The sequence below is a fragment of the Phyllobates terribilis genome, unplaced genomic scaffold (assembly GCF_046119375.1).
Source record: "Phyllobates terribilis strain yellow unplaced genomic scaffold, ASM4611937v1 Scaffold_271__1_contigs__length_2588678, whole genome shotgun sequence".
Classification (NCBI taxonomy): domain Eukaryota; kingdom Metazoa; phylum Chordata; class Amphibia; order Anura; family Dendrobatidae; genus Phyllobates; species Phyllobates terribilis.
In genome coordinates, this window is record NW_027363031.1 from 1,411,451 (window position 1) to 1,437,597 (window position 26,147).

Consider the following 26,147-nt stretch of genomic DNA (forward strand, 5'->3'; position numbering starts at 1 on the left):
AATATTCTGTAGTAGATGAGCTGTTTATTATAATATTCTGCAGTAGATGAGCTGTATATATAATATTCTGCAGTAGATGAGCTGTATATATAATATTCTGCAGTAGATGAGCTGTATATTATAATATTCTGCAGAAGATGAGCTGTATATTATAATATTCTGTAGTAGATGAGCTGTTTATTATAATATTCTGCAGTAGATAAGCTGTATATTATAATATTCTGCAGTAGATGAGCTGTATATTATAATATTCTGCAGTAGATGAGCTGTATATTATAATATTCTGCAGCAGATGAGCTGTATATTATAATATTCTGCAGCAGGTGAGCTGTATATTATAATATTTTGCAGTAGATGAGCTGTATATTATAATATTCTGCAGTAGATGAGTTGTATATTATAATATTCTGCAGTAGATGAGCTGTATATTATAATATTCTGCAGTAGATGAGCTGTATATTATAATATTCTGCAGTAGATGAGCTGTATATTATAATATTCTGCAGAAGATGAGCTGTATATATAATATTCTGCAGTAGATGAGCTGTATATTATAATATTCTGCAGAAGATGAGCTGTATATATAATATTCTGCAGTAGATGAGCTGTATATATAATATTCTGCAGAAGATGAGCTGTATATATAATATTCTGCAGTAGATGAGCTGTATATATAATATTCTGCAGAAGATGAGCTGTATATATAATATTCTGCAGTAGATGAGCTGTATATTATAATATTCTGCAGAAGATGAGCTGTATATATAATATTCTGCAGTAGATGAGCTGTATATATAATATTCTGCAGAAGATGAGCTGTATATATAATATTCTGCAGTAGATGAGCTGTATATTATAATATTCTGCAGTAGATGAGTTGTATATTATAATATTCTGCAGTAGATGAGCTGTATATTATAATATTCTGCAGTAGATGAGCTGTATATTATAATATTCTGCAGTAGTTGAGCTGTATATTATAATATTCTGCAGTAGATGAGCTGTATATTATAATATTCTGCAGTAGATGAGATGTATATATAATATTCTGCAGAAGATGAGCTGTATATTATAATATTCTGCAGTAGATGAGCTGTATATTATAATATTCTGCAGAAGATGAGATGTATATTATAATATTCTGCAGTAGATGAGCTGTATATTATAATATTCTTCAGTAGATGAGCTGTATATTATAATATTCTGCAGAAGATGAGCTGTATATTATAATATTCTGCAGTAGATGAGCTGTATATATAATATTCTGCAGTAGATGAGCTGTATATTATAATATTCTGCAGAAGATGAGCTGTATATTATAATATTCTGCAGAAGATGAGCTGTATATATAATATTCTGCAGTAGATGAGCTGTATATATAATATTCTGCAGTAGATGAGCTGTATATTATAATATTCTGCAGTAGATGAGCTGCATATTATAATATTTTGCAGTAGATGAGCTGTATATTATAATATTCTGCAGTAGATGAGCTGTATATTATAATATTCTGCAGTAGATGAGCTGTATATTATAATATTCTGCAGTAGATGAGATGTATATATAATATTCTGCAGAAGATGAGCTGTATATTATAATATTCTGCAGTAGATGAGCTGTATATTATAATATTCTGCAGTAGATGAGCTGTATATTATAATATTCTGCAGAAGATGAGATGTATATTATAATATTCTGCAGTAGATGAGCTGTATATTATAATATTCTTCAGTAGATGAGCTGTATATTATAATATTCTGCAGAAGATGAGCTGTATATTATAATATTCTGCAGTAGATGAGCTGTATATATAATATTCTGCAGTAGATGAGCTGTATATTATAATATTCTGCAGAAGATGAGCTGTATATTATAATATTCTGCAGAAGATGAGCTGTATATTATAATATTCTGCAGAAGATGAGCTGTATATATAATATTCTGCAGAAGATGAGCTGTATATATAATATTCTGCAGTAGATGAGCTGTATATTATAATATTCTGCAGTAGATGAGCTGTATATATAATATTCTGTAGTAGATGAGCTGTTTATTATAATATTCTGCAGTAGATAAGCTGTATATTATAATATTCTGCAGTAGATGAGCTGTATATATAATATTCTGCAGTAGATGAGCTGTATATATAATATTCTGCAGAAGATGAGCTGTATATATAATATTCTGCAGTAGATGAGCTGTATATTATAATATTCTGCAGAAGATGAGCTGTATATATAATATTCTGCAGTAGATGAGCTGTATATTATAATATTCTGCAGAAGATGAGCTGTATATATAATATTCTGCAGTAGATGAGCTGTATATATAATATTCTGCAGAAGATGAGCTGTATATATAATATTCTGCAGTAGATGAGCTGTATATTATAATATTCTGCAGTAGATGAGCTGTATATTATAATATTTTGCAGTAGATGAGCTGTATATTATAATATTCTGCAATAGATGCGCTGTATATTATAATATTCTGCAGTAGATGAGCTGTATATTATAATATTCTGCAGTAGATGAGATGTATATATAATATTCTGCAGAAGATGAGCTGTATATTATAATATTCTGCAGTAGATGAGCTGTATATTATAATATTCTGCAGTAGATGAGCTGTATATTATAATATTCTGCAGTAGATGAGCTGTATATTATAATATTCTGCAGAAGATGAGATGTATATTATAATATTCTGCAGTAGATGAGCTGTATATTATAATATTCTTCAGTAGATGAGCTGTATATTATAATATTCTGCAGTAGATGAGCTGTATATATAATATTCTGCAGTAGATGAGCTGTATATTATAATATTCTGCAGTAGATGAGCTGTATATTATAATATTCTGCAGTAGATGAGCTGTATATATAATATTCTGTAGTAGATGAGCTGTTTATTATAATATTCTGCAGTACATAAGCTGTATATTATAATATTCTGCAGCAGATGAGCTGTATATATAATATTCTGCAGTAGATGAGCTGTATATTATAATATTCTGCAGTAGATGAGCTGTATATTATAATATTCTGCAGTAGATGAGATGTATATATAATATTCTGCAGAAGATGAGCTGTATATTATAATATTCTGCAGTAGATGAGCTGTATATTATAATATTCTGCAGTAGATGAGCTGTATATTATAATATTCTGCGGCAGGTGAGCAGTATATTATAATATTCTGCAGAAGATGAGCTGTATATTATAATATTCTGCAGTAGATGAGCTGTATATTATAATATTCTGCAGTAGATGAGATGTATATATAATATTCTGCAGAAGATGAGCTGTATATTATAATATTCTGCAGTAGATGAGCTGTATATTATAATATTCTGCAGAAGGTGAGCTGTATATATAATGTTCTGCAGCAGATGAGCTGTATATATAATATTCTGCAGTAGATGAGTTGTATATTATAATATTCTGCCGTAGATGAGCTGTATATATTATAATATTCTGCAGTAGATGAGCTGTATATTATAATATTCTGCAGTAGATGAGCTGTATATTATAATAATCTGCAGTAGATGAGCTGTATATTATAATATTCTGCAGTAGATGAGCTGTATATATAATATTCTGCAGAAGATGAGCTGTATATATAATATTCTGCAGCAGGTGAGCTGTATATATAATATTCTGCAGTAGATGAGCTGTATATTATAATATTCTGCAGTAGATGAGCTGTATATATAATATTCTGCAGAAGATGAGCTGTATATATAATATTCTGCAGCAGGTGAGCTGTATATATAATATTCTGCAGTAGATGAGCTGTATATTATAATATTCTGCAGAAGATGAGCTGTATATATAATATTCTGCAGTAGATGAGCTGTATATATAATATTCTGCAGAAGATGAGCTGTATATATAATATTCTGCAGTAGATGAGCTGTATATTATAATATTCTGCAGAAGATGAGCTGTATATATAATATTCTGCAGTAGATGAGCTGTATATTATAATATTCTGCAGAAGATGAGCTGTATATATAATATTCTGCAGTAGATGAGCTGTATATATAATATTCTGCAGAAGATGAGCTGTATATATAATATTCTGCAGTAGATGAGCTGTATATTATAATATTCTGCAGTAGATGAGCTATATATTATAATATTTTGCAGTAGATGAGCTGTATATTATAATATTCTGCAGTAGATGAGCTGTATATTATAATATTCTGCAGTAGATGAGCTGTATATTATAATATTCTGCAGTAGATGAGATGTATATATAATATTCTGCAGAAGATGAGCTGTATATTATAATATTCTGCAGTAGATGAGCTGTATATTATAATATTCTGCAGTAGATGAGCTGTATATTATAATATTCTGCAGAAGATGAGATGTATATTATAATATTCTGCAGTAGATGAGCTGTATATTATAATATTCTTCAGTAGATGAGCTGTATATTATAATATTCTGCAGAAGATGAGCTGTATATTATAATATTCTGCAGTAGATGAGCTGTATATTATAATATTCTGCAGAAGATGAGCTGTATATTATAATATTCTGCAGTAGATGAGCTGTATATTATAATATTCTTCAGTAGATGAGCTGTATATTATAATATTCTGCAGAAGATGAGCTGTATATTATAATATTCTGCAGTAGATGAGCTGTATATATAATATTCTGCAGTAGATGAGCTGTATATTATAATATTCTGCAGAAGATGAGCTGTATATTATAATATTCTGCAGAAGATGAGCTGTATATATAATATTCTGCAGAATATGAGCTGTATATATAATATTCTGCAGTAGATGAGCTGTATATTATAATATTCTGCAGAAGATGAGCTGTATATTATAATATTCTGCAGAAGATGAGCTGTATATATAATATTCTGCAGAAGATGAGCTGTATATATAATATTCTGCAGTAGATGAGCTGTATATTATAATATTCTGCAGTAGATGAGCTGTATATATAATATTCTGTAGTAGATGAGCTGTTTATTATAATATTCTGCAGTAGATGAGCTGTATATTATAATATTCTGCAGTAGATGAGCTGTATATATAATATTCTGCAGAAGATGAGCTGTATATATAATATTCTGCAGTAGATGAGCTGTATATTATAATATTCTGCAGAAGATGAGCTGTATATATAATATTCTGCAGTAGATGAGCTGTATATATAATATTCTGCAGAAGATGAGCTGTATATATAATATTCTGCAGTAGATGAGCTGTATATTATAATATTCTGCAGTAGATGAGCTGTATATTATAATATTTTGCAGTAGATGAGCTGTATATTATAATATTCTGCAATAGATGAGCTGTATATTATAATATTCTGCAGTAGATGAGCTGTATATTATAATATTCTGTAGTAGATGAGCTGTATATTATAATATTCTGCAGCAGATGAGCTGTATATTATAATATTCTGCAGTAGATGAGCTGTATATTATAATATTCTGCAGCAGGTGAGCTGTATATATAATATTCTGTAGTAGATGAGCTGTATATTATAATATTCTGCAGTAGATGAGCTGTATATATAATATTCTGCAGAAGATGAGCTGTATATTATAATATTCTGCAGTAGATGAGCTGTATATATAATATTCTGTAGTAGATGAGCTGTATATTATAATATTCTGCAGTAGATGAGCTGTATATTATAATATTCTGCAGAAGATGAGCTGTATATTATAATATTCTGCAGTAGATGAGCTTTATGTTATAATATTCTGCAGTAGATGAGCTGTATATTATAATATTCTGCAGTAGATGAGCTGTATGTTATAATATTCTGCAGTAGATGAGCTGTATATATAATATTCTGTAGTAGATGAGCTGTATATTATAATATTCTGCAGTAGATGAGCTGTATATTATAATATTCTGCAGAAGATGAGCTGTATATTATAATATTCTGCAGTAGATGAGCTGTATGTTATAATATTCTGCAGTAGATGAGCTGTATATTATAATATTCTGCAGTAGATGAGCTGTATATTATAATATTCTGCAGAAGATGAGCTGTATATATAATATTCTGCAGAAGATGAGCTGTATATTATAATATTCTGCAGTAGATGAGCTGTATATATAATATTCTGCAGAAGATGAGCTGTATATTATAATATTCTGCAGTAGATGAGCTGTATTTATAATATTCTGCAGAAGATGAGCTGTATATTATAATATTCTGCAGTAGATGAGCTGTATATATAATATTCTGCAGAAGATGAGCTGTATATTATAACATTCTGTAGTAGATGAGCTGTATATTATAATATTCTGCAGTAGATGAGCTGTATATATAATATTCTGCAGAAGATGAGCTGTATATTATAACATTCTGTAGTAGATGAGCTGTATATTATAATATTCTGCAGAAGATGAGCTGTATATTATAACATTCTGTAGTAGATGAGCTGTATATTATAATATTCTGCAGTAGATGAGCTGTATATATAATATTCTGCAGAAGATGAGATGTATATATAATATTCTGCAGTAGATGAGATGTATATATAATATTCTGCAGTAGATGAGCTGTATATTATAATATTCTGCAGTAGATGAGCTGTATATATAATATTCTGCAGTAGATGAGCTGTATATATAATATTCTGCAGAAGATGAGCTGTATATATAATATTCTGCAGTAGATGAGATGTATATATAATATTCTGCAGTAGATGAGATGTATATATAATATTCTGCAGTAGATGAGATGTATATTATAATATTCTGCAGTAGATGAGCTGTATATATAATATTCTGCAGAAGATGAGCTGTATATATAATATTCTGCAGTAGATGAGATGTATATATAATATTCTGCAGTAGATGAGCTGTATATTATAATATTCTGCAGTAGATGAGCTGCATTTTATAATATTCTGCAGTAGATGAGCTGTATATATAATATTCTGCAGAAGATGAGCTGTATATTATAATATTCTGCAGTAGATGAGCTGTATATTATAATATTCTGCAGCAGATGAGCTGTATATTATAATATTCTGCAGTAGATGAGCTGTATATATAATATTCTGCAGAAGATGAGCTGTATATTATAATATTCTGCAGTGGATGAGCTGTATATTATAATATTCTGCAGTAGATGAGCTGTATATTATAATATTCTGCAGCAGATGAGCTGTATATTATAATATTCTGCAGTAGATGAGCTGTATATATAATATTCTGCAGAAGATGAGCTGTTTATTATAATATTCTGCAGTAGATGAGCTGTATATTATAATATTCTGCAGTAGATGAGATGTATATATAATATTCTGCAGTAGATGAGCTGTATATTATAATATTCTGCAGTAGATGAGCTGTATATATAATATTCTGCAGTAGATGAGATGTATATATAATATTCTGCAGCAGATAAGCTGTATATTATAATATTCTGCAGTAGATGAGCTGCATTTTATAATATTCTGCTGTAGATGAGCTGTATATATAATATTCTGCAGAAGATGAGCTGTATATTATAATATTCTGCAGTAGATGAGCTGTATATTATAATATTCTGCAGCAGATGAGCTGTATATTATAATATTCTGCAGTAGATGAGCTGTATATTATAATAGTCTGCAGTAGATGAGCTGTATATATAATATTCTGCAGTAGATGAGCTGTATATATAATATTCTGCAGAAGATGAGCTGTATATTATAATATTCTGCAGTGGATGAGCTGTATATATAATATTCTGCAGTAGATGAGCTGTATATTATAATATTCTGCAGTAGATGAGATGTATATATAATATTCTGCAGAAGATGAGCTGTATATTATAATATTCTGCAGTAGATGAGCTGTATATTATAATATTCTGCAGTAGATGAGCTGTATATTATAATATTCTGCAGCAGATGAGCTGTATATTATAATATTCTGCAGTAGATGAGATGTATATATAATATTCTGCAGAAGATGAGCTGTATATTATAATATTCTGCAGTAGATGAGCTGTATATTATAATATTCTGCAGTAGATGAGCTGTATATTATAATATTCTGCAGTAGATGAGCTGTATATTATAATATTCTGCAGTAGATGAGCTGTATATTATAATATTCTGCAGTAGATGAGCTGTATATATAATATTCTGCAGAAGATGAGCTGTATATTATAATATTCTGCAGTAGATGAGCTGTATAATATAATATTCTGCAGTAGATGAGCTGTATATTATAATATTCTGCAGTAGATGAGATGTATATATAATATTCTGCAGTAGATGAGCTGTATATATAATATTCTGCAGTAGATGAGATGTATATATAATATTCTGCAGTGGATGAGCTGTATATATAATATTCTGCAGTAGATGAGCTGTATATTATAATATTCTGCAGTAGATGAGCTGTATATATAATATTCTGCAGAAGATGAGCTGTATATTATAATATTCTGCAGTAGATGAGCTGTATAATATAATATTCTGCAGTAGATGAGCTGTATATTATAATATTCTGCAGTAGATGAGATGTATATATAATATTCTGCAGTGGATGAGCTGTATATATAATATTCTGCAGTAGATGAGATGTATATATAATATTCTGCAGTAGATGAGCTGTATATATAATATTCTGCAGAAGATGAGCTGTATATATAATATTCTGCAGTAGATGAGATGTATATATAATATTCTGCAGTAGATGAGCTGCATTTTATAATATTCTGCAGCGGAGGACAGAGGAGCGGAGGACGGAGCGGAGGACGGAGAGGAGGACTGAGAATAACCACAAGAGCCCAGCAGGGACACAGGAAACCCCGTGCTTTTATGTATCTTGGAGCCTACAGATTTACGTTACATAAGATAAAACAGATGAGACCCACCAGGGATGAAATCCTATAACCCCCCCCTATAAAGCGCAGCCAAGCTCCTCCCCTGTACAGTGATAACAGGACTATTATAGCGCTATTACAGGCGAGTAGGTAACGTGTCTCCAGCCAATAAGAGCGGCCCGTCCATTATCCAATCAGATTATAGAGGTGCCGGGGCAGCGACCAATCAGGACGCGCTGATGACAGTTCTGGATCGGCGGTCCCGGCTTCCCGTCCGTGCTCTTTATCGGTGCCCGCTCCGCTCTCAGGAGCGGCTGTCAGGCGGTGTCTAGTAACCGTCTGTGAATACGTTCCCGGCTTCCCTGCCTGTTACGCTGCTGGTGGAGGGCGGTTTGTGTTATGGCGTCTTATTACCTCCGTTACATGACAAGCGCTGGCTTGTCAGCTGCCGTGAGACTACAACTCCCAGCATGCCCGCCTATGTCCTGATGGTGCTGGTGTGCCGGGAGCTGTAATGTCGCCATGTTGGCTCTCCTGTGGCTTACTCTAGTCTTGCGCTGCTGCTAGACACCAGTAGGGGGAGCCCTGTGCATAGGATTTCATATATGGGCTCTATAACCCAAGTCTGTTCCCCGGGCTCCCCCTGGTGGTGGATGCAGGTATAGCATGGGGCTGAATGATCAGCTGCTCTTCGCCCGGCTTCTGTAGTTAGAGAGAAACCTCCCTACTAATTCTCTGGGGTTTCCTCTTCTCCTTGTCTCTACAGTCTGTGGTAGTGCAGATGAATCATGTACTGCTGAATACATGGACCTGATGCATGAAGACTAGTGATGAGCGAGCATGCTCTCTACTGCTCGGTGCTCGCCCCAGCATCTCACTGCTCGAGATGCTCCACGCTCGCCGAGTATTTCCGGGGTTGCTCGGCGGGAGCTCGAGTCCCCTCCCTGCGTGTTTGTTGCTCTTTACCGAGCTAATGAACATGCAGGGATTGCCTGTCACTCATTGTAATGGCGCAGCCATGTTGGTTGTGGCATTACAGTGATTGGCTGGCCGCACAGAGTCATCAGGTCTATATCAGACCTGGGGCCGCTGTGCTCGTCAGTCACTCCGGAATCAGACAATGGAGGGAGAGCAGGTAGATCTGTGGCTCACACCGCCGAGCCTAAAGCCAGGCATGGTCGTGTGTGACAATGGCCGGACCCTGGTGGCAGCTCTGAGGCGAGCTCACACACGTACCATGCCTGGCCCATGTGCTTAACCTCGTGGTTCAGCGCTGTCTCAAATCCTACCTGGAGCTGCCGGATCTGCTTGTTAAAGTACGCCGCCTGTGTGCCCATTTTAGAAAATCACCTCCAGCTTCCGCCACCCTTGCCGTGTTTCAGCAGCGTTTGCAGCTTCCGGCTCATAGACTGGTATGTGATGTCCCTACGCGTTGGAACTCTACATTGCAGATGTTGGGAAGGATTTGTGAGCAGAAGACGGCAGTTGTTGACTACCAGCATCAACAAGGCCGTCGGTATTCAGTTCAGACTCCACACGTAACACCTCAGGAGTGGACATGGATGTCAGACATATCCTCCAAAACTTTGAGGACTCCACCAAGATGGTGAGTGGCGATGACGCCATAATTAGGCTATGTGCCCACGATGCAGAAATGAAGCAGAAAATTTCTACATCATTTCTGCATCTCCCTGGCAGATTGTACATGCGTTTTTCCTGCCAAATACATGCGGATTTGAAGCGTTTTCACATGCGTTTCCGCATGCGGATTGACAAGCGCTTTCCAGGCGATTTTAGCATCACTTGGAAAGTGCTTGACAACTAGGTCACACTATATAAATCCATGCAACCGGCATGGATTTATATAGTGTGACCGTAAGAATGTTTAAAAATAAAAAAATAAACCTATACTTACCCTCCGATGGCCCGGCCTGTGTAGCTGCGCTCGCTTCTGTCTGCCAGGTGATCGCGGGACACTGCACTGAAGGGCCTGCGGTCACATGACTGTGACGTCACCGCAGGTCCTTCAGTCCTGCCCGCAAGCAAAGGGAAGGAGACCGGGGGCCATCAAAAGGTGAATATAAACTTTATTTTTTATTTTATTCTTTTTTTTACAGGTACAATGGTACCCAGGTCTGGATGAGAGTCTCCTCTCCTCCAGAACTGGGTACCATCCGCACATTGAAACGCATATAATCCGTGAGTACAAATGTACTGACACGAATTATGTGCGTCTCAATGCAAGTCAATGGCGGCGATTACGCTGCGCTTCCGCAAAATTAATGGACATGCTGCGGATTTTTGAGCGCAGCATAAACGCTGCGGAAACATCCGCAGCATGGGCATAGAACTTGCGGAATCCCCTTGGGGACCATGGGGGGCGGATTACCTAGCGTTTAACAAGCGTTTATGCTGCGGAAATTCCACAGCATATACGCTTGAAAAACGCTATGTGGGCACTTAGCCTTAGCGTCACCATCCTGCTTCTGTCTTCTGAAATGCTCTCTGCTCACAATAAAAGAGTATGCACTGCTGGCGGAGCACGATGAGATGGAGCAAGGAACCATACAGGGTGATTACACACAGCCCAGCCTCATCTCATCCCAATGTGGATTGGGTGACAATGAGGAAGAGGAGGAGTAAGAACAGGAGCTAGTTTCCTGCGCTATAGATGGTACTATCTGCACTACTGTCATACCGTCTGTTCAGCGTGGATGGTCTGAGGACAGAGAGGAGGAGAGCATGGTCAGTGGTCCTATTGGTGAGGACACAGAAGTATTGCCTGTTAGCAGTCTGGCACGCATGGCTGAGTTTGTTACGCTGCCTTTCCCATGACCCTCGCGTTCTCAAAATTTTGGGTGACCGTCATTACTGGTTGGTGACACTTCTAGACCCACTCTACAAGTAGAAATTTCTATCTCTTATTCCTGAGGCGGACAGGTCTACAAAAATGGGGCAGTACCAGAAGGCCCTTGTTGCGGAACTATTAAAAATCTGAAAACGCTGGTGGCAGAGGTCACAGTTCGTTGGACAACCAAGCAGCAGAGGCGAGAGACACAACTCCAATCCAGCAGAGGCAGTGGAACACTGTCCAAGTTCTGGGAGAATTTTCTCTGCCCCTCCCAGGCCCTGAGGCTCGGGGTACTCTCACAAGGAGAGCAAAGTTTGGGAAGATGCTGAGGGAGTACCTTGCCGACCGTACCAACGTCCTCTGTAATTCCTCTGTGCCTTATAATTGTTTGGTATCCAAGCTGGATACGTGGAATGAACTGGCTCTCTACGCCTTGGAGGTCCTGGCCTGCCCTGCCGCCAGTGTTTTATCAGAGCGGGTTTTTAGTGACGTTGGTGGAATTATAACTGATAAGCACATCCGCCTGTCAACTGAAAATGCTGACAGGCTGTCTCTTATAAAAATGAACAAGGGCTGGATTGGGCCAGACTTCTCAACACCACAGTATGAAAGCAGCGTAACATAAACTCAAACCAGTGTCTTTTTTTGGGAGGTGTATTCACATGCACCTTTTCACACCCACACATGGGTATACGCTTCCTGATTTTGGTGGCTATTTGCTCTTGTCCTCCTCCTTCTCCTCATCATCCACCACCATATCACCAGGGTGACCGTGGTCCGTGATGCAACACCCACAAATTTTTTTAAAGGGTGTTTATGATGCCCATAAAAAAAATTTTTTATGTTGTATGTTATCTGTCAGGACCCTGTAATGGGTAATTGCTGCAGTGTAGACATGGCGGCTGATCAGTGCTGCTCATAGCACTATGGATCTGTCAGGTCCCTGTAATGGGTAATTGCTGCAGTGTAGACATGGCTGCTGATCAGTGCTGCTCATAGCACTATGGATCTGTCAGGACCCTGTAATGGGTAATTGCTGCAGTGTAGACATGGCTACTGATCAGTGCTGCTCATAGCAGAATGGATCTGTCAGGACCCTGTAATGGGTAATTGCTGCAGTGTAGACATGGCTGCTGATCAGTGCTGCTCATAGCAGAATGGATCTGTCAGGACCCTGTAATGGGTAATTGCTGCAGTGTAGACATGGCGGCTGATCAGTGCTGCTCATAGCACTATGGATCTGTCAGGACCCTGTAATGGTAATTGCTGCAGTGTAGACATGGCTGCTGATCAGTGCTGCTCATAGCACTATGGATCTGTCAGGTCCCTGTAATGGGTAATTGCTGCAGTGTAGACATGGCTGCTGATCAGTGCTGCCCATAGCACTATGGATCTGTCAGGACCCTGTAATGGGTAATTGCTGCAGTGTAGACATGGCTGCTGATCAGTGCTGCTCATAACACTATGGATCTGTCAGGACCCTGTAATGGGTAATTGCTGCAGTGTAGACATGGCTGCTGAGCAGTGCTGCTCATAGCACTATGGATCTGTCAGGACCCTGTAATGGGTAATTGCTGCAGTGTAGACATGGCTGCTGATCAGTGCTGCTCATAGCACTATGGATCTGTCAGGACCCTGTAATGGGTAATTGCTGCAGTGTAGACATGGTGACTGATAAGTGCTGCTCATTGCACTATGGATCTGTCAGGACCCTGTAATAGGTAATTGCTGCAGTGTAGACATGGCTGCTGATCAGTGCTGCTCATAGCACTATGGATCTGTCAGGACCCTGTAATGGGTAATTGCTGCAGTGTAGACATGGCTGCTGATCAGTGCTGCTCATAGCACTATGGATCTGTCAGGACCCTGTAATGGGTAATTGCTGCAGTGTAGACATGGCTGCTGATCAGTGCTGCTCATAGCACTATGGATCTGTCAGGACCCAGTAATGGGTAATTGCTGCAGTGTAGACATGGCGGCTGATCAGTGCTGCTCATAGCACTATGGATCTGTCAGGACCCTGTAATGGGTAATTGCTGCAGTGTAGACATGGCTGCTGATCAGTGCTGCTCATAGCACTATGGATCTGTCAGGACCCTGTAATGGGTAATTGCTGCAGTGTAGACATGGCTGCTGATCAGTGCTGCTCATAGCACTATGGATCTGTGAGGACCCTGTAATGGGTAATTGCTGCAGTGTAGACATGGCTGCTGATCAGTGCTGCTTATAGCACTATGGATCGGTCAGGACCCTGTAATGGGTAATTGCTGCAGTGTAGACATGGCTGCTGATCAGTGCTGCTCATAGCACTATGGATCTGTCAGGACCCTGTAATGGGTAATTGCTGCAGTGTAGACATGGCTGCTGATCAGTGCTGCTCATAGCACTATGGATCTGTGAGGACCCTGTAATGGGCAATTGCTACAGTGTAGACATGGCTGCTGATCAGTGCTGCTCATAGCACTATGGATTGGTCAGGACCCTGTAATGGGTAATTGCTGCAGTGCAGACATGGCGGCTGATCAGTGCTGCTCATAACACTATGGATCTGTCAGGTCCCTGTAATGGGTAATTGCTGCAGTGTAGACATGGCTGCTGATCAGTGCTGCCCATAGCACTATGGATCTGTCAGGACCCTGTAATGGGTAATTGCTGCAGTGTAGACATGGCTGCTGATCAGTGCTGCTCATAGCACTATGGATCTGTCAGGACCCTGTAATGGGTAATTGCTGCAGTGTAGACATGGCTGCTGATCAGTGCTGCTCATAGCACTATGGATCTGTCAGGTCCCTGTAATGGGTAATTGCTGCAGTGTAGACATGGCTGCTGATCAGTGCTGCTCATAGCACTATGGATCTGTCAGGACCCTGTAATGGGTAATTGCTGCAGTGTAGACATGGCTGCTGATCAGTGCTGCTCATAGCACTATGGATCGGTCAGGACCCTGTAATGGGTAATTGCTGCAGTGTAGACATGGCTGCTGATCAGTGCTGCTCATAGCACTATGGATCTGTCAGGACCCTGTAATGCATAATTGCTGCAGTGTAGACATGGCTGCTGATCAGTGCTGCTCATAGCAATATGGATCTGTCAGGACCCTGTAATGGGTAATTGCTGCAGTGTAGACATGGCTGCTGATCAGTGCTGCTCATAGCACTATGGATCTGTCAGGACCCTGTAATGCGTAATTGCTGCAGTGTAGACACGGCTGCTGATCAGTGCTGCTCATAGCAATATGGATCTGTCAGGACCCTGTAATGGGTAATTGCTGCAGTGTAGACATGGCTGCTGATCAGTGCTGCTCATAGCACTATGGATCTGTCAGGTCCCTGTAATGGGTAATTGCTGCAGTGTAGACATGGCTGCTGATCAGTGCTGCTCATAGCACTATGGATCGATCAAGACCCTGTAATGGGTAATTGCTGCAGTGTAGACATGGCGGCTGATCAGTGCTGCTCATAACACTATGGATCTGTCAGGTCCCTGTAATGGGTAATTGCTGCAGTGTAGACATGGCTGCTGCTCAGTGCTGCTCATAGCAGAATGGATCTGTCAGGACCCTGTAATGGGTAATTGCTGCAGTGTAGACATGGCTACTGATCAGTGCTGCTCATAGCACTATGGATCTGTCAGGTCCCTGTAATGGGTAATTGCTGCAGTGTAGGCATAGCTGCTGATCAGTGCTGCTCATAGCACTATGGATCTGTCAGGTCCCTGTAATGGGTAATTGTTGCAGTGTAGACATGGCTGCTGATCAGTGCTGCTCATAGCACTATGGATCTGTCAGGACCCTGTAATGGGTAATTGCTGCAGTGTAGATATGGCTGCTGATCAGTGCAGCTCATAGCACTATGGATCGATCAAGACTCTGTAATGGGTAATTGCTGCAGTGTAGACATGGCGGCTGATCAGTGCTGCTCATAACACTATGGATCTGTCAGGTCCCTGTAATGGGTAGTTGCTGCAGTGTAGACATGGCTGCTGCTCAGTGCTGCTCATAGCAGAATGGATCTGTCAGGACCCTGTAATGGGTAATTGCTGCAGTGTAGACATGGCTACTGATCAGTGCTGCTCATAGCACTATGGATCTGTCAGGTCCCTGTAATGGGTAATTGCTGCAGTGTAGACATGGCTGCTGATCAGTGCTGCTCATAGCAGTATGGATCTGTCAGGACCCTGTAATGGGTAATTGCTGCAGTGTAGACATGGCTGCTGATCAGTGCTGCTCATAACACTATGGATCTGTCAGGTCCCTGTAATGGGTAATTGCTGCAGTGTAGACATGGCTGCTGATCAGTGCTGCTCATAGCACTATGGATCTGTCAGGTCCCTGTAATGGGCAATTGCTGCAGTGTACACATGGCTCCTGATCAGTGCAGCTCATAGCACTATGGATCTGTCAGGTCCCTGTAATGGGTAATTGCTGCAGTGTAGACATGGCAGCTGATCAGTGCTGCTCATAGCACTATGGATCTGTCAGGTCCCTGTAATGGGCAATTGCTGCAGTGTACACATGGCTCCTGATCAGTGCAGCTCATAGCCCTATGGATCTGTCAGGACCCTGTAATGGGTAATTGCTGCAGTGTAGACATGGCGGCTGATCAGTGCTGCTCATAGCACTATGGATCTGTCAGGACCCTGTAATGGGTAATTGCTGCAGTGTAGACATGGCTGCTGATCAGTGCTGCTCATAGCCCTATGGATCTGTCAGGACCCTGTAATGGGTAATTGCTGCAGTGTAGACATGGCGGCTGATCAGTGCTGCTCATAGCACTATGGATCTGTCAGGTCCCTGTAATGGGTAATTGCTGCAGTGTAGACATGGCTGCTGATCAGTGCTGCTCATGGCTCTATGGATCTGTCCGGTTCCGGTAATGGGTAATTGCTGCAGTGTAGACATGGCTACTGATCAGTGCTGCTCATGGCTCTATGGATCTGTCCGGTTCCTGTAATGGGTTGTTGCTGTGGTTGGAGGCACAGTCCTCTATTCTCTGGTCCTGGCATCTGTAGGAGGATCATCGCTATAACACTGGGCACCTGCTTACCAGGAATGGCTTCCTCTCCTGAGCTCACGCTATACTCCTCCTGACAAGGACCAGCATTATGAAGGGCTCCTCTAATATTCCTGAGTTGTGGTGTCAGGAGATTGTCCAGGGGTTGGTGAGGAGGACCCTACTTGTTGGTGTGTTCTAAAATGAAACGTGGCTCATTCTTATATTTTGCCTGCAGAATCTGACTATAATGGCGACCGTGATCTACAGTGACCAGGAGAACGGTGATGTTAATGCTGCGCTGTTGTCCAGAGATCGTGCACAACTATCAGGTGCCGGTAAGTGGTTTCTAAAGGTAACGGCCGATCTGGCCCCAATTCATCAAGGGGTTTAATAGATTTCTAGCAGAACTCTGACAGGTCAAAACTTTTATGCAACTAGATGTTAATTTTTTTATATAATATATATATATAATTGGTTAGTATATGGGTACAGGAGGCGCTGTGGGCTCGTCACTACTAGTGGCAGTAAATTTGTGGACAGGGAACCAGGGTTGTCCAAATAAGTGTTGATATAGCCGAGAAGAAGTAAATTTGCGCTAGTGGTAGTGAACAGAAGGACGGCACGAGAGATTTTGAGTGCAAGGGATAATTTTATTTAATCGAACATGTGCTTAAAAATAGCTAGTTAAAATGATTCAGACTCAGTGAGGTCACTGGGTCGGATATAAGAATAGTTATTAAAAGTATTAAAAGTTATAAAATCGATAAATAGATCGGTGTCCACTGATACAAGGTAATCACTGATTGATAAAAATAGGCCTTTTTCCCTCGTAGTCTGAGGATGTTCGGTTGCAGTAGATGTATAAGGAGGCAAAGGCTTGTAGACCTGGTGGGATAGAATAGGAATGTATAAATATGGTATACTAATGAGCGATGGGGGAAGGGGTAGGTATCTGTTTGTCTGTGGTTACCTGATACTGGTGCCTCGTATGGGGTATGGAGGTTCACTGGTGGCACGTGTTGGTGCCTGGGAGGGAGGACGAGGGGTACCTAGAGTGGGGTACACAAAAAAATGTATGGATAAGTGGGGGTGGAACTCGACAGAGATGTCTCTGCTGGACTCTGAGTTGGGTCGTGAGTTACCTGTTCTTGGTATGGTACTCAATAGACTGTGGTAGTAGTTAGCTGTTGATCCACAGTAGCACTGCTACTGGTGTGACAGTCAGCAGGCTGTGTGGATAATACTGGATTCACCGGAGCAGTACTATAGGGAGTGAGAGGAGACAAGTATTAAGAATAGGGTGCAGGGCTCAAGGGTTAAGGTACAGGGTTCAAAGAGGGTAGTTTTGGATTAGTTACCTTCTAGAGGGTAGCGGGGGGTGTCCTGATTATTTTGGATGACTAGGAGGTATCGGTCCTGGTCCTTCTTGGAGAGAGGTAGAGGATATGTCACACACGGCTGTGGGTTGATGATCTGAGTTAGATCTGCAGGGGGAAGGAATAGGGATAGATCATAAATTAACTGATGTAGCTGTGGTACAAGCCTTGGAGACAAGAGTTTTGGGGTTACCTGTTGGTAGGTACAAGGGGCATCCAGGGACGTCTTAGAATGAGCTGGAGGTAGTAGTCCTGGTCCCTTGTTGAGTGGAGGTAGCACGAGGAGGTCAGAAGTAGGATGCAGCAAGAGGCTTGTACTAGCATGTAATGCCTCTGTTCGCTGTATAGAGATCTGTAGGGAGGGGGAGGGGGTGTATCTGTTAAGGTATCACTGGATTGTGGCTGTAGCCTCCAGTTTTTACCCAGAGATCGTGATTTACCTGCTTCGTAGGGATTAGTGTCTCAATAGTAGATGCTGGTTCAGGTCTCCGTAATGTAGATACAGCAGGGTGCTGTAGTAGGAGGCTATAGTTATGTCAGAGGTAACCAGAGATAGGATACAGTAGGAGGCTTATGTTTTCCTATGTTGGGTGCACCAGGAGGCTCTGGCTGGAAACAGTGGGTGCCAGATTCAGCAATAGGGAGGGTGGCTGGTGCAGAGCCCAACTGAAGGGGTTGATAGCAAGTACTGTGGGGAACAGGGAAAAACCGTTAGAGGGTCAGCTGCGTACAGTATGGACTTGGTGGGGCAGGGGCCCGTTGTTACTTACGGTCTGTAGAGGGCTTCACCGTCTGGGGGTGGTCGAGGTCCGGAGCGAGAGCGGAGTCCTGGCCGGTGACTGCCGCGTGCTCGCTACTTCCGGGTAGGAGGAGGAGAGAGAGAGTATGTGGAGAGCGCGCGAGAAGGGGGCAGCGTGACGTGGGGTCACGTGGTGTGCAGCGTGCACAAGGTACGGAGGCCTGTGGGCGCCTCTTTAGCTGTGTTAAGGGTCAGTCCGACGCGTTTCAACAACTGCGGCTGTCTTCCTCAGGGATGGCTTAACCCAGTCAAATGGTGTCCTTATATATGCAGGGCTGGTGACGTCATAGGTCAATTTGTTAGTCATTAAATGCAAAGAGCTCTATTTCGCTGTTCAATCCTCTTGGTCTTAAGGTGTTCAGTTTAAAAATCCACTCACTTTCTTTCCTGGACATGCTCTTAATAAAATCTCCTTGTCTCCAGTTCTTGTGGACGATTTGTATACCTACTATTTTAATTCCTTTTATTGACCCATTGTGTTTTTTTATAAAGTGTTTTGAGAGGGGGTGGCCCATGTATTTATTTTTGATGTTCCTTAAATGTTCGTTGATCCTGATGTTCATAGGTCTTTCTGTTCTGCCTATATATAATTTGCCACATGGGCAATATAGCCCGTATATGACCCCTGTGGTGTTGCATGTTATAAAATCTGTGATGGGGTATATTTCTTTTTGGTGGCTGACGGTGTGTTGTTTTGGTGTGTTTAGGGTTTTGCATGTCTTACATTTTTTGCATGGAAAGAAGCCTTTTAGTTTTTGATGGAATGGGGTTTGAGGTTTTTGAGAACTGGTGTGTATCCTTACTGTGGGGGCTATAATTGATCCTAGGTTACGTGCCTTTTTGAAGATGAATTTGGGTCGGTTTGGGATTTTGTCATCGTGTTCGATTAAATAAAATTATCCCTTGCACTCAATATATATATTTATTTATTTAAGCACTTTCACTCCAGCTCTGCCAAGTGGACGGAGCATGGTGAAGCCACCTGAGTCACAACTTTCCATAAATTAAGTGCACCCCATCACTATGGTGCGCCTCACCAGAAGTGTTAAGTGGAGTCCACCTCATAATAAACTTTGCTTTTACTTTTGCCCACCCATCTTTAAAGAATCTCTCCCATCAGTTTTTATTCTCTATATATTGCAGTCATCATATTATATAGCACTGTGTACTTACAATTGCTCATTTTGCCTTTCTACCCAGCTTATTGTCATTTACCTAATGGAAAAGAGATGTGATTAAAAACTGACTAGCTGAATCCTTCTAATCTCTATGTTAACACAAGGTGAACTTTTCCTGCATGAGTCATAAGTCCCTGCAGAGGAGGAGGGAGCAGCTGGGTCAGGAGGTGAAGAGGAGAATGATTTTTGCAGGGAAGAGGCTTCCTGTTTCTACATAGAAAAGAATTTACTGGGTAGAAAGGTAAAGTGAGCAATTGTTAGTACACAGTCCTATATAATTACAATATATTAAGAGGATAAGCTCTGATGGGAGAGGTTCTTTAAGACTGTCATGTATTGGGTAATGAGTTGGGGTGTCAGTCTCCATCAGTGCTGGCTGAACACTGACTATCCTGCTCAGATTACTACACATGGCGCTGCTCCTCCCTGTAGTATGGGCTACGCAGGACGGTGCCGAGGCTCCAGATTCTACCTGCACAGCAACAAGGTCCCAACACTTCTACCTCTATAACTTGCCTAATGCAGACGCAAACCTGCAGCCTTTCCACTGAGATCTTGTCGGCCTTCTACACTGCCATGGCTTTGTCTGCACAATGTAGCTTAAAGGGAATGTCCACTTCTTAAGCATCCTAGAAGTCTACAATATCAGGTCAGTATTCCTCTAACCCTCTGCCTTATTTGGCTGCCATTGAAGGCAGTCAGCGAAATGGGTTCAATTTTCTATAGAAGTGGCAGAATTTAACCCCTTCCTGACCGTGTTATTTCCCATCTCTGCATTTTTCTTATTCTTCTAAGAGCAGTAACTTTATCTTTCTGTCAATACAGCCATATGAGGGTTTTTGTTTTTATGCCGTTCACTGATCAGGTAAATTATTTTTATATTTTGATTGGACTTTTACAGAAGTAACGCCCATATGTTTTATTTTAAAATGGGTCATAGAGGGGCAGGGGTGATTTGAAGGTTCAGATTATACTTTTTCCTTTTTGTCCCCTTAGGCTGTGTGCCCACGATGCGTTTTTTAAGCATTTCCGCAGCGGCAAAAATGCTGCAGAAACGCTTAAAAAACACATGGTAGAAGGCCTGCCATGTTCCCCAATGATAATCCACATGTGCTGTGCACATGCTGCGGAAATTTCTGCTGCGGATTATCATTGCGGAAAAAAAACGCAGCACTACCAATTATTTTGCGGAAGTGCTGCTTTTTCGCCGCCACTTACTTGCATTAGATCGCATGGATTACGCATCACTGTATATGTAGATGCGCAATCCACGCGTTCCAATGTGCGGATGGTTCCCAGGTCTAGAGGAGAGGAGACCGTCCTCCGGACCCGGGTACTATAGAAACTGTGAAAAAAAGAATAAAATAAAAACTAAATATGATACTTACCTTCTGGCGGCCCCCGCTGCGCCCCTCCTCTCATGCCGTCAAATCGCGATGGACTGAAGGACCTGCGCTGATGTCATAGTCATGTGATGGGTCACGCGACGCTGACGTCGGCAGGTCCTTCAGTGCAGTGTACCGCGATCTGCCTGCAGTCAGCACCGAGTGAAGCAAGACTCTGGGGTCTATCGGAAGGTAAGTATAGATTTATTTTTTATTTTTTGACATTCTCTCGGGTCACACTATATAAATCCATGCCGTTTGCATGGATTTATATAGTGTGACCAAGTTGACAAGCACTTTCCAAGTGATGCTAAAATCGCTTGGAAAGCGCTTGACAACCCGCATGCGGAAATGCATGTTAAGAACTCTTCATTTCCGCATGTCCCTGGCAGGAAAATGCATGTACAATCCGCATGTACAATCCGCATGTACAATCCGCATGTACAATCCGCATGTACAATCCGCATGTACAATCCGCATGTACAATCCACATGTACAATCCACATGCGTTTTTTCTGCCAGGGGAGATGCAGAAACGCTCAGGAAAAATCCGGAGTATTTCTGCATCGTGGGCACATAGCCTTAGGGGACTTGAACATGCAATCATCTGATTTCTTGTTACGTACAGCAATACTGCAGTATATAGCCAGCATTCACAGATCTGTCATGACAGGCATGGGTCTTTTCAGCAGACTCCTTTCTGGCAGTGATGGCATCCCACGATCGTGTTACAGGAGCACAGATGGGCACATGGCATGACTCCCTTCTCAGTTCGCTGTTAATGCCGCTGTCCGTCTCTAACAGGTGGAGCTCTGCCCTACATGTGGCTATTAGAGGTTGATGATGGCTAAATATCACAGCTGGCATATGATGTAACTGCAAATCATGTTGGTAAGGGGTTAAAGTGCCACTCCAGTGGGTTTTTTTTCTTTCACTTTTAGTGCAGAAATGATTTTCAAGTATGTGCTCAGATTGGGCATGGGTGCTGGGATTACTAGTACACCTGACATCCAGGTGGGCATAATTCTGTTCCTTGCGTATTGGAAGACTCTGCCTCTGCTGCTTTGGTGTTGGCAATCTTTCAGTTTCTTGCCCATTGATGCTCGGGAACAGTCCTCAAAGTATCTATTTATCGGTCGACCATGACTGCACCACGAGAGAGGGAATCCGCCCACCAAGTACAAGAAACCTACAGGCTTAAAAGGGGCGGCACCTCTCGCCTCAGTTTGGTTTCCTATCCTTGATGAAGGGAACCTGTGGCAGGCTTACCTGTTGAAGATGTACGGATTCTGAAGAATCGAGCTGTCGAGCAGCGCCCACAGCCTGGGGTCGGCAGCTCCAGCATCGCTTTGCGTCAGTGGCTGTGGAGCGGCGCCTATGTCTGGGGTTGGCAGCCCCAGCATCAAATGGGCGCTGGATGGCAGCAGGGGCTGTGCCCCTGTCTGGGGTTGGCAGCCCCAACATCATGCTGGTGCCAGATGGTAAGGGGGAGCTGCGCCCCTGTCTGGGGTGGGCCGCCCCAGTGTCGTTCTGGCGCCAGGCAGTGGTGTCCCTGTGGGAAGTTGCAGCTTCAGTGCCGCATGATACGGCGGGGCCACACGCTTCCGGTCTCTCTATGTAGCCGGAGGCGTGGCATGATGCTGCTGTGCGCCCCGGTGGTCACGTGACCGGACCAGGAAGTTCCGGCCACATGTGTGCCGACTCCAAAGGGAGTGCTGCAATAACCTCTACGGCCAGCAGGTGGCACGCCCAGTGGTAGAATTAGCAACCCTTAAATCCCTCTCCCTTAAAACAGCACTACTAATAGCTTTAACCTCTGCTAGGAGGATTGGTCACATTCAGGCTCTGTCTACGGCCTTACCATTTACTCAAATCCTGGATGATAGGCAGGATCAGGTTTAAGAATGACTCTATCTCCCTAAGGTAGCTACTCATTTCCACTGACTTCAGGAAGTAGTACTACCCTCCTTCTGTCCTAATCCGAGTAACCAGAAGGAAGCAGAGTTGCATACATTAGACGTAAGGAGTTGTGTGGTTAGGTACCTCTCGGTTACCAAAGACTTTAGGAAAGAGAGCTCATTGTTTATATCCTACCAAGGGGTTAGGAAAGGGTTTAAAGTCAAGGTCCCCATAGCTAGATGGATGAGGGAGGCTATTTCTCTAGCTTATGCGTTTAGTGACGAAGAAGTATCACAAGGGTTGAACGCTCACTCCACCCGGGCTGTCTATCTCCTGGGCAGAGAAGACGGGTGTCTCGATAGACATATGTAAGGCTGCTACCTGGTCTTCTCCCTCTACATTCTATAGGCACTATAGACTGGATATGGGTGTTTCATCTGACCTCACCTTTGGGAGATGGGTGCTCCAAGCTGTGGACCCTCCCAAGACTTCTTAATCTCTACAATTCTCTCGTGGTGCTGTCATGGTCGACCGATGGTCATAAGTTACTTACCGGTAACGGGATTTTTCTGAGACCATGACAGCACCCTTATATTTCCTCCCTTCATGTTTGTGGGAGCACTCTGTTTGTTAGAATTTCACACTTAATGGGTGGTGTATGAGTAATTTTGTGATTGTTTGCTATGTTTATCCTGGCAGTCCTCTCAATACTCTGTAATCCAGACTGAGGCGAGAAGTGGCACCCCTTGTTAAGCCTGTAGGTTTGCTGTTCTTGGTGGGCTGACCCCCCCCCCCCCCCCCATGGTGCTGTCATGGTCTCCGAAAGATCCTGTTACCGGTAAGTAACTTGACTTTTTCCCTATAGGAAAGTCGCTTGTCAAAAGCCACCAGGGCAAAGTGCGCAGTTCTGCATCAAGTGGGAAAACATCAAGAAAAGCTCTGGGAAATGTCAACAAGCAAGTAATGACCCAGAAGAACGGGCAGCCTCTGAAAGGAGACCGGAAAGTGCCAAAGCCTGCGCCCGCTGTTATACAGGTATAATGTATTACCGCAGCTCTGATCATACACCGCTCTTGTGTTCTGCCCTGTACTGATGTACCGACTTGTATCTACATAATCCTAAAATGCCACAGGAACATCTGCAAGAAGATCACATGGCATGTTCTACTATTACAAGTCCCATTATTATCTGTTGGATTAAAGTGGGCTAATATCTGGCTAATCTAGCTGTGTAATGTGTATGGGGGTCTCCTGGCTGCCCTAACAAATATTCAGTTCAAATACCCGCTCCTTGTTCTCTAGGCACAAATTGCTTAGAGGCAGCAGATTACCCTCCTCCCCACAGAACACATGAGAGCTCATCTGTATGTTGGGAGAGATGGCTGCTAGCCAAACAGTGTATGGCCAGGCCACAGCTATGCCACAGGGGCTTGGCTGACTCCTTTTCAGATCATATATGGAGAACCTAATGGCAAACACTGGATAAATGAAGCTTGTGACCTGGTTCCTGTTCCCCTCTAGGTTTCTGGCACTTCTGATAAGACAGACGAGCAGCAGTACCCCGACATTGAGAAGTTTGTTCCCTACAATCCTGCAGGTAACTCTTCAACACCTTGCTGTACCTATTGCCTGCCATTAGCCACTTGCCTTTACATTTAATTTTGAGCATGAGAATCAATTCTAATACTTGCACCTGAAGCTGGATGGGGTTAGTGAATTTGTCACCAGGATTTTGCTGCCCCATCTGAGAGCAGCATGACTTAGGGGCAGAGACCCTGATTACAGTGATGGATCACTTGGTGCAGTTCAGAGTAACTGTGTCTGCTGCAGATCTACAAATGCTCTGAATGCTGGGCTCTGTATAACCCCACCCACATCACTGATTGGTAGCTTTCTGCCTATGCACAGTGTACAGAACTATCCATCCATTGTGGGGACAGGGTTGGACTACATGGCAGAAGCTTTACTAGTCATCTGGTGGCAGTCTCCTGCTTGTGGAGGATCTCTTATCAAAACTACAGCAATCAGCCCAGAAAGCAACACGTCACTGGAATTGGGGATCTTTGTCCCCACGTTGTGCTGCTCTCAGATCAGGTGGCAATAAACCTGGTGACAGATTCCCTTTAAATGCAGTTTAGGGCCATCTCTGTTACACTCTTACTCTCTATTAGCTGCAATGTCCCATCTGCCTAATGCAGCCACAGATCTCATGGCTGCAGTATCCGGATCTTCAGAAACTCGCTGACATCGTGTCAGTTAATCCAATGAGTGTTTGCAGTGACAGCAATGTCTGTTAGCTGGGCTTCTGCTGCTGCTCAGTTGTGGAGGAGAGCAGACAGATGTCAGTGTGGTGTTCGGAGGCTCCTGGGGCCCCTGCACGTGACATTAGGAGTGCCAGAGATCCAGAGTGTGGTCTTGGGCTCCACTATACAGGTGGGACTTTGCAGCTATTTGGGGGTGGGGAGAGGAGGACACAACACTGACGTGTGCAGTGAAGGTGGTTAAAGTTCATTGACGCTAGATGACTCATTTTGTTGCATTGAGCCCATAGACAAACTAGGAATGCCAAAGAACCAATCAAGAACAACCGAACTAAATAGTCAAATTCTGCAAAAATAGGAAATTTAAAAAACGTATAATGAATACACGGTTAAGTAAGTGACACCGTAGAGACAGGCACTCACACCAATGTACATACAATAGTTAAAATAGAAAAATATAGAATAGATGTATACTACCAGGAGTAGTTCTAGAACGCACACCAGGGGTAGGTGTAGAACCGCCCGCCAGGGTTAGTACTGGAACCGCCCACTGGCACCAGGGGTAGTACTGGAACCGCCCACTGGCGC